The 15,715-nt window shown below is 41.6% G+C and overlaps 1 protein-coding gene across 3 annotated transcripts in view; it reads left to right on the forward strand.

Annotated features, from left to right (window-relative positions):
- Positions 1 to 749: 749 nt before the first annotated feature.
- LOC103473960 (glutamine synthetase-like) overlaps positions 750 to 15,715 on the forward strand; it is a 40,054-nt gene continuing 25,088 nt past the window's right edge. For all 3 annotated transcript variants that reach the window (XM_081613131.1, XM_081613132.1, XM_081613133.1), the window contains exons 1-3: positions 750 to 980; positions 1,051 to 1,203; positions 3,314 to 3,413. The gene's annotated coding sequence lies outside the window, so the exon portion shown is untranslated. The remainder of the gene's footprint in view (positions 981 to 1,050; positions 1,204 to 3,313; positions 3,414 to 15,715) is intronic.

The following is a 15,715-nucleotide window of genomic DNA, read 5'->3' on the forward strand; positions in this document are numbered from 1 at the left end:
TATAAAGACAAGACTTTGTGCATCTAAAACTGTTTTCAGATCAAAATTTGAAATGTCATATTTTCAATTTGACATCAAATATCAACTTCAGCATCACTACAGACAAATATTCAAAAGGCAACAGACAACATTTTCAGTTTGCAACTGATAGGTTTCTCCTTCTGGTACTCACGCCGCCCCCTGACAAGATGGCACCCTGGGCAAAGAGCCACATCAAACCTAACAGAAACCACTTGCAATAGATAGCAAAAAATACTCTTCTGTGAAACATTAAAGGCTAAAAACAGCTTAATTTCAGTCAAAGTCCAGACCCAGATGGATTTTAGAATAAGCGTTAAAAATTGTTTTTCAGGAGCTCAGCTGACGTCTTTGCACCTGTTACTGGATTATATTTTACGACGGAGGATTAGGGCTGATAGAAACAAATATTCAGAGAATAAAGTTGTATTACAAGAATATTAATTTTTGTATTATTTGGACTTTATTTTTTGTAAAACGTCCTTATTGTGTCATGTAAATGTCTTTAGTAATCTTTAGCTCAGAGGTCCTGAATAAAAAAATTCACACTTGAGTTTTCACATTTATTTGTGAAATGTTTTTAAAAGCCAACACTTTTCGACTCTCTGTCCATAAAACCAGTAAAACCTTCTTCACATCATGAACGGGGAGTTTTAAATCCTCCTGCCTGAAAACCTGCTGTCAGGTTTCACTCTGCTGGACCTCGTGATGAAGTGATGACGACACGATGCCCTTAGCAACGGCCGCGTCTCTACGGCAACATCCTCCGGTGTCCCCTCTGAGCTGCTGCAGCTGCAGCGCGACCCCCATCTGCTGTTTCCGAGGGAGGCAGGAGGGAAAACCAGGGTAAAAAATAAGAAAATCCTCCTTTAACAACAGTCAGGGGAGGATTTCTGAACATGGCGCGTTGTCATGGGGAGAAACGTGCGAGCTGAGCGCCTGAAGTTGGAGCGCAGATCAAGGTAACTTCTCCTCCTCCTCCTCTTCATCACCACCAGCCTCTGGTTCTGTTGACACCTGGTGGTTTTGCAGGAGGAGCGCCAGCTCTGCTTGAATGGATCCCGCTCTGCTCATCTTCCTGCTGTACGTGATGATCGCGCACGACCTGGTGTGCGGCTTGATGCAACACCGCAGACAGAGCGCCAGACCCAGAAAACCCGCAGCTGGACCTTTGTTGCGCTCAAGGTGCGTCGTTTCAGCTTGAGTTTGATCACGCGGAGAAACATTTCATTTTTGCTCAGAATGATATTTTTTATATTTGACATTGAAACATAAAACATAAATAGTCGCAATATTGCAAAGAAAATAATATTTATTTTAACTTGAATATAAAAAAAAGAGAAATACATAAAATAACTGCTCCCCAAAGCTCTTAAAACTGATGTAGACAGTGAGAGCTCCCTCTTGCGGTGGGAAGAAGGATATAAAAAAAATACAAAATTGATCTTTTAAATTCGGAAGCTTATCTGATAAATTAAAAGATAAATTCAGGAGCAGTAAAACAAAGTTTCTTATTGTAACAAAAAAGTCTTCATTATAACGAAACACAGAACACGTTAATGTCAGACTTTCAAATTGTTTGTAACGAGATACAAAGCACATTAAAACGAGAAACTTTAGCAATATTGAGTCGTTAAAACGATAAACGTTTTCCTTAAAAACAAAGATGTCAAACATGATACAAAATTCAAAACTCATAACAGATACAAAACTTGTTATAACGAGATGAAAAACTTGCTATAACTAGATTTTTAAAAATCAATAAAATGAGAAGCTTCCTCATTATTGCAAGATAATAATAAGATGTTTCATTTCAAACTAGTTGAAAGGAAACACTTTCCCATAATAATGAGATAAAAAATGGTTTGAATGACAAGATTTGGCTTTATTACGAGACGTCATTATAACAAAAAAACAAAACCGTTACAAAGAGAAACCTTCTCGTCAACGAGATAAATAAATAACTCGTTAAGCAAAAAACTTTCTCATCATAACAAGGTACAAAAATAGTTTTAATCAGTTACCGGATTCAAAACTCAAAACTCTTACAAAACTCGTTCAAACGGCAAACGTTCTACTTCCGCTTCCGGTTGAATGGCGAGAGCAGCAAAGGAAGGCAGCGCCGGCTAGCAAAACATCAACCGACATGGCTAACGAGGCTAAGGCTAGTAAATCTCCCCGCAACGAGGCTTCGCGGTCTACTCAAGACGGAAACATGGAGGAAGAAATCCGTCTTCCGGTGGGTTCGAGCTACGGGCGTATCGTGAAGATTGAAGGATGGATATCAAATCAAATTTACAGAAGAAATACGCAGATATTTAATTGTTAGTTGACGAAGGGATCTTGTTCACAAATGAGGGAAGAAGGGAGCGGGAGATCGACAGGCGGATTGGGGCAGCTTCTGCCGTGAAGCAGGCGCTGTACCGGTGCGTCGTGGTGAAGAGAGAGCTGAGCCAAAAAGCGAAGCTCTCGATTTACCGGTCGATCTACGTTCCCACCCTCATCTATGGTCATGAGCTTTGGGTCATGACCGAAAGAACGAGATCACGGGTACAAGCGGCCGAAATGAGTTTCCTCCGCAGGGTGGCTGGGCTCTCCCTTAGAGATAGGGTGAGAAGCTCGGTCATCCGGGAGGGACTCAGAGTAGAGCCGCTGCTCCTCCACGTCGAGAGGAGCCAGTTGAGGCTCGGGCATCTGGTCAGGATGCCTCCTGGACGCCTCCCTGGTGAGGTGTTCCAGGCACGTCCCACCGGGAGGAGGCCTCGGGGAAGACCCAGGACACGCTGGAGGGATTACGTCTCTCGGCTGGCCTGGGAACGCCTTGGGATTCCCCCGGAGGAGCTGGAAGAAGTGGCTGGGGAGAGGGAAGTCTGGGCCTCCCTTCTGAAGCTGCTGCCCCCGCGACCCGACCACGGATAAGCGGAAGAAAATGGATGGATGGATGGATGGATGGATGGATGGATGGATGGATGGATGGAGAGAAGTACCAAGAAATTGCTCTTGAATTTATTTTCTACCTCTGCCAGTTATGGGCTTCTGTACATTTGTGCCATTTTAACTCAACTCGACTTAGCTTATGTGTTCAATGTGCAACAGCTAAATGTAGGAAGTTCTCTGAGTGTTGCAAAATTGAAACCAATGTGATGCTCCAACACCCAATTATGTGTCCCTTTTTTATGCTGCCCTGGGCAACTGTCCATAAGATCATTTAATAAATAAAATAAATGTGTTTTAAAATAGTTTGGTATTTGATTGTTTGCCTCTGAGTAGGTTTTTCCTTGTGTGTTTCCTCCAGAGCCCGGGCAGGTCAGGGGGTTCTGAGGACGAACAACCGAGGAGGAAGAGACCCGAGGAAGACCGGACGAATCGTGAGGAAAGCCTAACAAAGAGAAAAGGTGGGCAATAACATTATTATTTTTTAATTTAAAAGTAAAAGCTACTTCTGCTCATTTTCAAATGAACATGTTGGGAAAGACAAAGATGTTTATTGGGATAATATTACTGCTGCAGTTCCCACATGTGGCCAGGTTTTAATCGTCTGACCCAGACTGTCCTATGAACCAGAAACTATCACAACTGAATTTATCTAAACTAAACGAACAAAATTAAAATTATTACCTCTCTTACATGGAAGTCTGCTTTAAAGCGTATATTCATAACACTCATTTTCTCATTTGAAGTTACATAATAAAATAGAAACACTTTATTTCTAAAGTTTTTAAATTATGGGTTCAGGAACCCTGACCCTAAAAAAGTTCTTAATTATAGGATTAAAAACTGGTCTAGACGGCATTTGTTGGAAAAAAGTTGGTCTCATCAAAAAATAAAGCCTAGACTTTTTGTATTAAATCAGTTTATTTATTAGAGATGATTTCTAAATAACTAAATGAACAGTTTTCATTAGGCTGATTAATACATTTGATATTTCCTTAACAAAATAAGGTTACAATTATGGTGTGGTATGGTCATATTGTTTTTATTTATAATGAGAAATTCTACAAAGGCTAATAACAGAACAAAAAGACATTTTATAGATGCACAAAGTTGTAGCACGTCAGACATTATCTCCCCCAAAAAATATAAAATTAAGATTTTTAGGCATAAAAACATAATGAAAGACAATAAATACTAAACCTATAGTGCATTCACACCAGAATTTGTCATGATGATGTTGTGGTGAGATAGAACGCCAAGTAAACCCAGGTTGAAGTGAAGATGGACGTTTAATAAAGAATGCATCTGAATTAGTCCCAATAGCAGGCAGCACAGTGAGCGGAGACAAACGCTGACACAATGAAACACGATGGCTGAAGCCAAACACAGGACTGTCCAGTTCTACTGTGACGACTGACTACAGCGACGGTGCAAATGACAACTGACAACTTACAATCAAACAACAAGGATCTGACAAGAGACGGAGACAACAGGTGGACTTTAATACACAGGGAGTAATCAGGGGAACTGGGCACACCTGGGAAACAATTGGGGAGCAGACAGGACAACACAGACACTCACAGGGAAGAGGATCAGAATAAACAGAAAAAACCCAAAATAAACACAGAAAAACTCAAATCCTAACAGCATTGTTTAGTCCGCTATATTCAAACTCTAGTTCTTTTGTTTGGAAAGTCCTGTTCGTTTGGGGAGGTCTGAATGAACAATCGAACTCTGGTCCTCGTAAAACCTTGGTCTCAGATCGGTTAAAATGAACTCTGGTGCAGTTCGAAAGCATATGTGAATCCTAAGCGAACCAGTGACTGCACCAGAAACAGGAAGTGGACTACAGCACAGGGTATTCTGGGTAAATACAACAAAAAAAATTTTGCAAGTCTAGGAATCACATGTGTTTTTTTGCCAAAGTAAAAACAGAATCCTACAACCACTGGAATCGGATGCCACTCCATTTTCTCTTTCTGCTCTTGGTGAAGGCGGATGCTTTAATATATACATTCAGTCATTGAACCATTCACTTGTTTACATTTTGTGAAGAAGGAAGTTACGCTCAGTGTCTTCTTCAAAGGTGTTGGTGTCGGTTCTCGATGCAGCACCCCCACAGGTGAGGAGGTGAACAAGTTGGTCAGAGGGTTTGGCTTATTTGACACTGCAGTGTGAAACTGACCTGCAGCAGCTGAAAATGTGACAAAAGTTGCAATTTTGGTTTCCAAACTGAGTCTACCAGAGAGGGCTGTTGTAAACAAATATTTTAGTAATCGAGTATTCTATCGATTTTGCTTATGATCAAGTAATAAGATTTTAAAAATTTGCTGAAATAGAATATTGATAAATCTAACAGTAGTGTTACTATTGGATATCAATAAAAGTCTAATTTTAATATTTGAACTTCCCTAGCAGTTACTTTTTTTAGTTTAGAAAATTAACCTGTAACAATAATAGCTAATTTTCTAAGTTAACCTGAAGAAAAAGTTATACAAAAATCTGAATTTATATTCAATTTAATAATAGAGACGGGCTCACAAATACCCTTATAGAATGTCTATACTCCAGCTTTTAGTTTGTCTTCATCTTCATCATAGCTTTTGTGTCCATGTTAGCGACATGATTTGACACCTTTGTTCACCAACCAACCGTCCGTCCGTAATTGATTACGTTTAAAATACAACTCTAAAAATGTGGGTTTTTAGTCGAGATTTAAAGGCACTCAGTGTTTCAGCTGTTATACAGTTTTCTGGAAGTTTGTTCAGAAAACTGTAACAGTATTTTAAAGTCTATTCTCTGAGCTACAGGGAGCCAGTGTAGTGACTTTAAAACTGGTGTTATCACACACAGAAATAGATCTACCAACCATTTAACATCACGATGCGCTCCACCACCCATTTGTGCAACCGGGATGAAATTTATTTTCCAGTTTGTCTGTAAAGTGAAGCATCGAAAGCACAGCTGCCCGCAGTGTTCAGTTTATCGACTCATCTGTATAAATACACCCGCCGTGCTCTTCACCGCCACCAAGCAGGAGCTTCAGGAGGAGAAAAGCTGCCGTACTTCAAGCATCGTGCCAGTTATTTTAAGGAGGCTTATTAGTTCCAGAAAAACAACAGAATCCCAGTGTGAGGGTTCTTGCATAAACCAGCCAGAGAGACACTGAATGGAATCCAAAAATAATCTTAATTTATTACAAAAAAGTTAAAAAATAATTAAACAATGAAGAACTGGGCCCAAAAACTGAGGTCAACATAACAAACTCCAACTCAGGTAGTAACACAAAGAACTCGAGCACAAAACTGAGCTAACAAACAAGACATGAGGGAAGCTTAAATAGTGGCTGATCAGACCACAGCTGACACACAAGGGGTAATTAAACATACAAAACTTAAATAAATACTAATCAATACAACACCAAATCTTTAAATTAAACAAACATTGGACTGAAACTACCAAATAGAAGAAACATTAAAGAACTGGTCAAATTAAATGAAAGAAAACCAAATTTCCCCGTCCCCTGGCAAACAAATGGAATGGCCCGCTGAGGAGGTTTGCCAGCCATATATGGATGTCAATTAGCTGGAGCTCTTCTGTGACCCTCCAGCAGCAGCTCCAAAGGAAACTGGTAACTCAAAACAAATAAATTAATTTGTTGCTTTTAACAAAAATTTAAAGAACTGACAAATAAAGTTAACTAAATGCGTGCACTTCAAATAGTTAACTAAAAAGTCAAGTTAATGAAAATTTTCAAAAATAAAAATCTAAACTATTCACTAATTAATATCTAAATTAATATTAAGGATGAACAAAACAAACAGTTACCATTCAGGTCTGTGTGACAGTAGGTTCGGCTGTCACACCCAGACATCATCATTAATTAATAAAATCCTCCCAGACCTTGAAAATGGGATGGTTTGCTGCTAGCACTTAGCTTTCGTCAACAACTCATAGATGGAAATGAGAGCGCTGCGCAACCCAAATACTGACCGGCCGGAAAATGGTACGCAAAATAGTAAAACATAACTTAACAAAGCTTCTGGGCAGATAAAGTTTCCTCAAGGAATTTTAATAATAGAGGTACTCGAATCATCTGAGGAATCGCTACAGCCTTACTACCGGACTGTCAAGCTAAGTATAATAACTTCATGTACAAGCTTAAACGAGGCAAAATCACAAAGGATTTTGCTGATAATTTTCCTGTCAAAGGTATAAACCCACAAATAAATCAATATGAAGCAAAAACACAGAATACAAAATCACTTATTTTCCTACACACTTACAAAAACAAAGATAACAAATTAAATAACAGTGCAAAACCCTGACAGCTAGTAATTGAACAATACATTGAGTGAATATGGCTTTTTAAGTTTACAGAACTTTGCTGATTCCCAAACATAAACTCCAGCCAGTATCGGTCCAGTGAATCTGGTCTGGAGTCTGTGGAGGAGAGTCATGGTTTCAGAGACGCTGTAGAAGGACAGAATACCTGCTCTGTGATCCAGGTACACTCCGATTCTGGAGGAAACTGGAAATGAGAGGGAGGTCCAGATGTTGTTGTAACTAAACTCATAGCTATCTTGAGAACAATATAATGCCCAAGATTTATCATTAAATTCAAATTTACATTCATTACCCCATCCTGCTCGGCTGATAATCTTGTATGCGACTGATACATCAACTCTCCCTCTCCACTCCACCTCCCAGTAACAACGTCCAGTCAGACTCTCTCTACTCAGAACCTTTTTTTGTTGATTGATGTTTAATGATGTAAAGCACTTTGAAATGCCTTGCTGCTGAAATGTGCTATACAAATAAAATTTGATTGATGGATTGATTTCCCGCAAATTGGGATTTATAATGGAAAGGTGTGCAGTAGAGGTGTGCCGATCGATTGGTCACCGATCATAATCGGCCGATTTTCGTGAAAAAGTGTATGATCGGTGATCGGCGATCATTGGCTCTTGTTGCCGATACCGATCACCTGCATCTCATTTCGCAGCCTGCCTGTGCAGCTGGTCTCCTCTTTCCTTCACACTGCGCAAACGCGCAGCAACAAATCCTAAGCGATGTGGAACTATAACGCACTGAGTGAATGGGGACGTTTGCGTGTTGCGGCGGAAAATTGAAGCAGGTCAAAATGCATCAACACAACGAAGCTAATACGACATAAAAACAATGCCATACTTGACGGAGTTTGGCTACATCGAGGCTCACTGCAGTAAAAAAGACATATGGAGGATCAGATAGCAGGTAAAGCAGCGCACAGCTACAAACACTCACCTGGATTAGCATGACGGTCAGAAAGCTAAACAAATAACCCGCAAAATTATTTAAGTCTTCGAGCTGCGATGTAAGACGCTGGTTCTGCTCTCGCTGTTGAACCGCTGCTACGCTACAGGTAGTAATATTTCACAGACAGACGGAGCGCCGCTTCTGCTCCACCTGGTAGTGACTCTCACACCGAACTTCTGTTTAAAGCTGCATCATCTAACCTAAGAAAATACATTTTGCATTAAAACTTTCGCTGTCCTAACATGAGACAGTCAGAAACAGCCAATCAGAACTAGCAGTAATCAGCTAGCCGCCATGCTATCAGGAAGTAGTTTTCATTCAGTAACTCTGGATTGTTTATTGTAATGGATCCTGTTTTTGCCTTTGAATGTTAAGTTTTATACTTGAATTTCTTTGGCAATGTTGAGAGGTTTTATTTTGGCTCTTAGCATCATTTAGCTTCTTCAGAGCCTCCATATGTTATCAGTTTGTTAAAGATAGTATTACCGATAGCAGTACAATTTGCAGAATGCCTGTTTTGTTTAGTTTTCTTGGAAAAAGTTATTAAAAACAAGTTTTTGTCTTAATCAGTGTTTCTCAACCTTTTTTGGCCAGTACCCCCCTAGCCTTTATCCAGGTCCCTCACCGCCCCCCACCAAAGAATTTGCAGGCTACTTTGCACTGACCATTATTTTATCATTAATATTACTATCACTATTGTAGATGTTTTGATTTTTATGCTTCTTTCTGTATTTATCATCCAAAATAATTTCCCAGAGAACAAAAAAGCCATGGGAATAGAAATTATTTTCACAGGCATCTACGACAAATGCAATGAACATTCAAGTTAAAATTTGTAGGCCTTGCAGTAGGTGCCTTGCACAGCAGCTAATCAGAGTGGAAAATATTCTTATTTTGTGCCATTTTCTAGTTGTTAAATGTTGCACAAAATGACCTAATAAAAGATGTTTAACATGCCAGTTTAAAGTTTGAACTATTTGCAAAACGACTGAGCTCTACAACATTAAAACATGGATAGAACTGTAACTACATTAATCATAGCTCTTCTTCTCTTCAGTGTTTGTCAGTTTCTGGTGGTGCAGCTCTGTGCTGCCTTCAGGAGAATGGGACATCAGAGTATCATCCATAAAACTTCACCCACATTGCATTTATTGTTCAAACCAGAGCTTTCAGTGGAAAAACAAAAGTTCCAGATCCTTTTAATGCCATACAAATATGAGACAGAAACATGGATTATATCTTTATATAGACCTGTCTATTGATTTATAGATTCATAGTTTTACTGGACAGAAATTACAAAGAACAAATCTGGCTCTTAATCAAATCCTAAAGAGTCAAATTGAAAGTGTCATGTAGTCATCAGCCTCATGACATTAAAACTGACCTGAAAAATAACATTGAAGAAATAAATATATCAAATCTAATTAAAAACATAAGTGATAAGTTATTTACTGTTATGGGCTGTAAGATATATTTATTCTCAGTACTAGATGTGGTCTCAACAAACCCATGAAATTTCAACAATATTATTTTGCCTTTTATCTGGAAATAGTGTTTATTCTTGCCATACAGTCTCTGTATTAATTATTGCTCAAAAGATCTTGCCATACCAGTTTATTCCTCTGTATTTTCTTTAGTTTCTTAGTTTATTCTTGCATTTTGTTCTTTATTCATTTCCATTTAGTTTCATTTGATTAGTATTATCCTCTCCTGGTTTATTGCTATGTCCACTTTAGTTTCTTTCCTGTTGCTAGATTTATTTTATCATTTATTGACCACCAGTAATATTCACTCATCACCTGCTGCGCCTTCTAATCGTCATGTTTTTCACATCATGTGTTGATTTTTTCACTGTTCAGCATCGGATTCTCTGTTTTTATGCCATAATTCACATCTAGTTCGTCGCTCCGTTTTATGTCCCACTTCTCCTGTTTCAGAGTTTTGCGCAATGTGCGCATCTTTTTTTTTGTTTAAGCCCCTAAGGTGCAGGGCGGTCGGGAAACATATCGATGGGGAAAAGGCAGACTGACATAAACCTTTTAAAACAACGGAAACAATTTCTGCATTCTGATTATTGAAATTTAAAAGTGCTGTGTTGTTCTTTCACCCCCGTTTTATACCGGACCACTTACAGCACCGGTGTTAATGCTATAAAATGAACGCTCTCTATCGTGGTATCACCCATGGAGGGATTTCTTTATTAAATGGGTTCATTTTTCAGAGGGATACACAGTGAGGGTATCGTGATTTTAGCAGGAGAACGGAGCTGCGCCACGAAGCTAACAGATGCTAACAAACACTGAATAGAAGAAAAGCTGCCATCGATACAGTTGCAGCCAAGCATGATTTAATGTTACACAAGACAGTTTTACCAAGTTGCTCAAAGTCTAAACTGGCATCCATCCATCCATCCATCCATTTTCTTCCGCTTATCCGTGGTCGGGTCGCGGGGGCAGCAGCTTCAGAAGGGAGGCCCAGACTTCCCTCTCCCCAGCCACTTCTTCCAGCTCCTCCAGGGGAATCCCAAGGCGTTCCCAGGCCAGCCAAGAGACATAGTCCCTCCAGCGTGTCCTGGGTCTTCCCCGAGGCCTCCTCCCTGTGGGACGGGCCCTGAACACCTCACCAGGGAGGCGTCCAGGAGGCATCCTTACCAGATGCCCGAGCCACCTCAACTGGCTCCTCTCGACGTGGAGGAGCAGCGGCTCTACTCTGAGTCCCTCCCGGATGACCGACCCTGCGGAGGAAACCCATTTCGGCCGCTTGTACCCGTGATCTCGTTCTTTCGGTCATGACACAAAGCTCATGACCATAGATGAGGGTGGGAACGTAGATCGACCGGTAAATCGAGAGCTTTGCTTTTTGACTCAGCTCTCTCTTCACCACGATGGACCGGTACAGCGCCTGCTTCACGGCAGAAGCTGCCCCAATCCGCCTGTCGATCCCCCGCTCCCTTCTTCCCTCATTCGTGAACAAGATCCCCAGATACTTAAACTCCTCCACTTGAGGCAGGACGACCCCCCTGAATGCACAACTGGTATTGTGCATAACAGAACTGGTATTGTTGTGCATTTAAGGTGTAAAGTTTACCTTCGACCAAACGCCCACCAAAGGGATCCCAGCGCCCCCCTTTTGTAAAAATGTCCACCAGCACCCCCTGCCGTCCCCTGAACGCCCCCTGGGGAGCGGTACCGCCCACGTTGAGAACCACTAATCTAAATTAAGGTGTTACGGCCCCCCCCTTTGTGAGGTGGAGGGGAGTAACCCGACAACCGCAAAAACTTGACAGAGTCCAGGTGAATGTTTTAAAAAGGAGGGATTTATTGATAAAAATCCCAGAAGGCTTGTACAAACTGTGGGGGAGAAAGGGACGGTTAGGTGGTGCCAAATCAAAGAAAATAATAAAACAAAACAGGGCCTAACTACCGTCTATGTTAAAGAAAAGAAATAGAAAACAAAAACCCTGCCTACCTAATCTAACAAAAGTTTCCACCATCAGCCTTTATGTCTAATAGACATGGAGAACTCCATGGGCTGCAACTCTGAATGGCAAGTCCATTTTTAACAAGGTACTCCACTTCCTTTTTCATAATCTCCCTCTTTGTGGGATTGACACGGTATGCCCTCTGCTTTATAGGTGCAGGATTGGCAAGAATAATGTCATGAGACACCACATTAGTCTTGGTAGGAACATCCCCAAACAGACATTGGAAGTCTGATATGAGTTTTGTAATGTCCTCCACTTGGTCATCTGATAAATGTGACAGATAGTCAGGCAGGTTAGCTAGTATTTCACTATTACTAAGCCTTGCAACTTGTGGTGGATCTTTGCGCATCATCATATCCTCCTCAGCCAACTTTGAAACACATGTTACAGGGGAAATGGCTTAAACCCGACTCTGGGTTGGTTGGTCAGTCCCCCTTGAATGATATAGTTTCATCATATTGACATGACAAAGCCTGGTCTTACGGCGGCGATCTGGGGTTTGAATAATGTAGTTCGTTTCACTAAGTTTTTTTTCTACCACATATGGTCCAGAGAACTTAGTTTCCAAAGAAGAGCCAGGGATGGGTAGCAAGATCAAAAGCTTATCACCAGGGTGAAACTCACGAGTGACTGCTTTCCGGTCATAATGTTGTTTCATTTTGACCTGCTTTGAAGCCAATGCATTTTGCGCAAGAGCAGAAGCTGCCTGACGGCGCTCTCTCATCTTTGAAACGTACTCTGGAATACTTTTTACAGAGTGAGAGGGTGAGATTAGCTCGTCTCCCCTAACCTCATGTCCAAACACAAGTCCAGCAGGACTACAACCTAAAGTGTCTTGCACTGTTCCACGAATGGCAAACAGAAATGGGATGCCTTCATCCCAGTCCCTCTCTGTATCCATACAGTATTTTCTCAGCATTGCTTTTAATGTCTGGTGAAACCTTTCAAGGGCGCCTTGGCTTTCAGGGTGGTAAGAGCTTGAAGTTACATGCTCTACACCCAGCTGTTTTAGTGCCTGGGCAAAGGTTCTAGACATAAAGTTTGTGCCCTGGTCAGTTTGGACAACCTTGGGAAGACCAAATATTGAGAAAAACTTTACCAGAGCTTTGGTAACCATGGGAGCTGTGATCCTCCGCAGGGGCACGGCCTCAGGAAACCTGGTGGAAGCACACATCATTGTCAAGATGAATTGGTTTCCACTTCTTGACTTTGGCAAAGGCCCCACACAATCCACAATCACTCTTTCAAATGGTTCACCCATGACTGGAATTGGGCACAACGGAGCAGGAGGTATAATCTGGTTTGGCTTGCCTGCAACTTGGCAAACATGGCAAGTACGACAATAAAGTGAAACATCAGACTTGAGACCTGGCCAAAAGAAGTGTTTGAGAACATTGTTATAAGTTTTATTTATACCCAAATGCCCCGACAGTGGATGATCATGTGCTAATGCTAGCACCTGCATGCGGTACCTCGTTGGCACAACCACCTGATAAATAGTACTCCAGTCCTCCAAGTTTTCACCAGCCCAGCGTCGCAACAGAAGACCATCATCAAACATATATGCGACCTTCTTTCCCTGGGCTTCCTCCTGGGTAAGAACAGAAGAATGACATTTCAACAGAGTCATGTCCTGTTTTTGAGCAGCAATGAATTCCTCTCTGGAAGCAGGTAACTTCATCATATCTGGACCTGGAAGAGGAGATACATTTTCAGACTTGTTGAGTTCAGTCTCTGATCCAGCAGCCTGAGTCTGCTCTGCAGCAAGAAAAGAGTCAGACAAATCAAGACTGTATTTCTTTGACTGGGCCCGCGTGACCACACAAGCAGGGAAAACGTTAGGCATTGGTTCAAAGTCCACGCTTGTGTCAGGTCTGTCCAACACCTCAGGCACAGGTAATACCTTTCCACCAGCCAAGTCATTCCCCAGAATGAGATCAATCCCCCTTATGGGCAAGGCGGGAAGGACAGCAACCCTGCAAAAACCACTCACAAGAGTCGAGTTAAGGTGGATATTATGCAGTGGTGCAGATACAAAAGTCATTCCAATACCTTGGACAACCACTTTGGACTGACAAGATGACATGACGGGTAAAGGCAGAATACCCTCCCGAATGATTGTCTGGGAACCGCCTGTGTCCCTCAGTATTTTGACTTGTCGGCCATCCTTTGGATCCCCTATCAAGGAAACAAGACCCTGGGTAACAAAGGGTATGAAACAGGGATCTAGTTCATTCTCATGTTTAGCAGTCTGATTGCTGGAGTGCGACACATTTTTAAGCAACCCAACACCTTTTGTCTGTGCTGCCAAAGCCTTGCTCTTTAATGAAAGGCAGTCAGCAATGACATGGCCTTTTTTATGGCAGTAAAAGCACTCCCTTACCTCACGTGGAGAAAGTGGTGGTTGCTTAGCCTTAGCTTCTGACTGAGTGGGGTCAGGTTTTTGTTGACGAATGTTCAAAACTTTATCTGCACGAGGTACAGACACAAATACATTCTTGTGGGTCAACATAAACTCATCAGCGACAATAGCTGCTTTAGACAAAGAGGCCACCTTTTGTTCATTCAAGAAAACCACCAGTCTTTCAGGCAATGTGTTCTTGAAGTCTTCCAACAGAATTAGTTGGCGAAGGGATTCAAAGTTACCTTTAACCTCACTTGCAGCACACCATTTATCAAAAAGTAGTCCCTTCTCACGTGCAAACTCCACATAGGTCTGGCCACGAGACCTCTTTTGGTTCCGGAATTTTTGCCTGTAAGCTTCAGGTACAAGTTCATAAGCACGCAAGATTGACTTTTTCAGCACATCATATTTCATGCCGTCTTCTGTTGACAGTTATGAAACAACCTCCTGTGCTTTACCTATGAGCTTGCACTGCAATAGCACAGCCCACATCTCCTTTGGCCACTCTAGTGCCACAGCAATCCTCTCAAATGCATTGAAGTAAGAGTCCACTTCTGACTCCCTAAATACAGGCGCCAAAGCAATATTCTTGCTGACATCAAACTTGTTTTTATCTGACACCACCTGTGGAGAATCAGAGTTCACAGATGAACGAGGAGGTGAGTTGCCACGTGAAAGCCTCATAGCTTCTACCTCAAGCTGTTTCAATTGAATCTCCTTTTCAGCTTCAATTTCCAACTTGCCCATTTCAAGTTTGAAATCAAACTCAGCTTTTCTTACCAACTCCCTCTCCTGTGCCTCCAACTGTAGGCGAGCCAGCCGAACCTTGAGTCTGACATTACCACTGGAGCCACTGAGCTCTGGTGACACCGGATCGAACAGTTGTAAAGTCGCAGGGGTGCCTGTGGCTCTGCCAACCCCTTTCGGGGAGTTTCCATTACAGCAACTCCATCTTTCGAAGGAGGGAGTCCTAGATCAACAGAAGGAACAGCACAAACATCTACATCCATTTTACTTGAGTCTGCTAGGACTTTAATCTCAATCAGTTTGTGAACAACAATGCTTTTAATTTCAGCTTTTGAAAAGTGTTTTTTTACTGAAATGTCAAAATGTTCAGCCAGACACAACAAGTTGTCCTTACGACACAGTTCCAGCTGTTCATGGCTAGGAGCCTGTACGAACTCCTCTAAGCTGAAGCTAATTTCTAAACAGACACAAGGATCTCTAAAATTATTGTGAATGTCAACAGCTCAGGGAAAATGGTGATCCCGGACAAGCCCCCACTTGTTACCCCCCCCCCCCACTTTGTGAGGAGGGGAGTAACCCGACAACCACAAAAACTTGACAGAGTCCAGGTGAATGTTTTAAAAAGGAGGGATTTATTGATAAAAATCCCAGAAGGCTTGTACAAACTGTGGGGGAGAAAGGGACAGTTAAGTGGTGCCAAATCAAAGAAAATAATAAAACAAAACAGGGCCTAACTACCGTCTATGTTAAAGAAAAGAAATAGAAAACAAAAACCCTGCCTACCTAATCTAACAAAAGTTTCCACCAAAACTTTACATGGGTGGCACCCA

Source organism: Poecilia reticulata, chromosome 12, assembly GCF_904066995.2.
Source record: "Poecilia reticulata chromosome 12, P_reticulata-male-v2, whole genome shotgun sequence".
Lineage (NCBI taxonomy): Eukaryota > Metazoa > Chordata > Actinopteri > Cyprinodontiformes > Poeciliidae > Poecilia > Poecilia reticulata.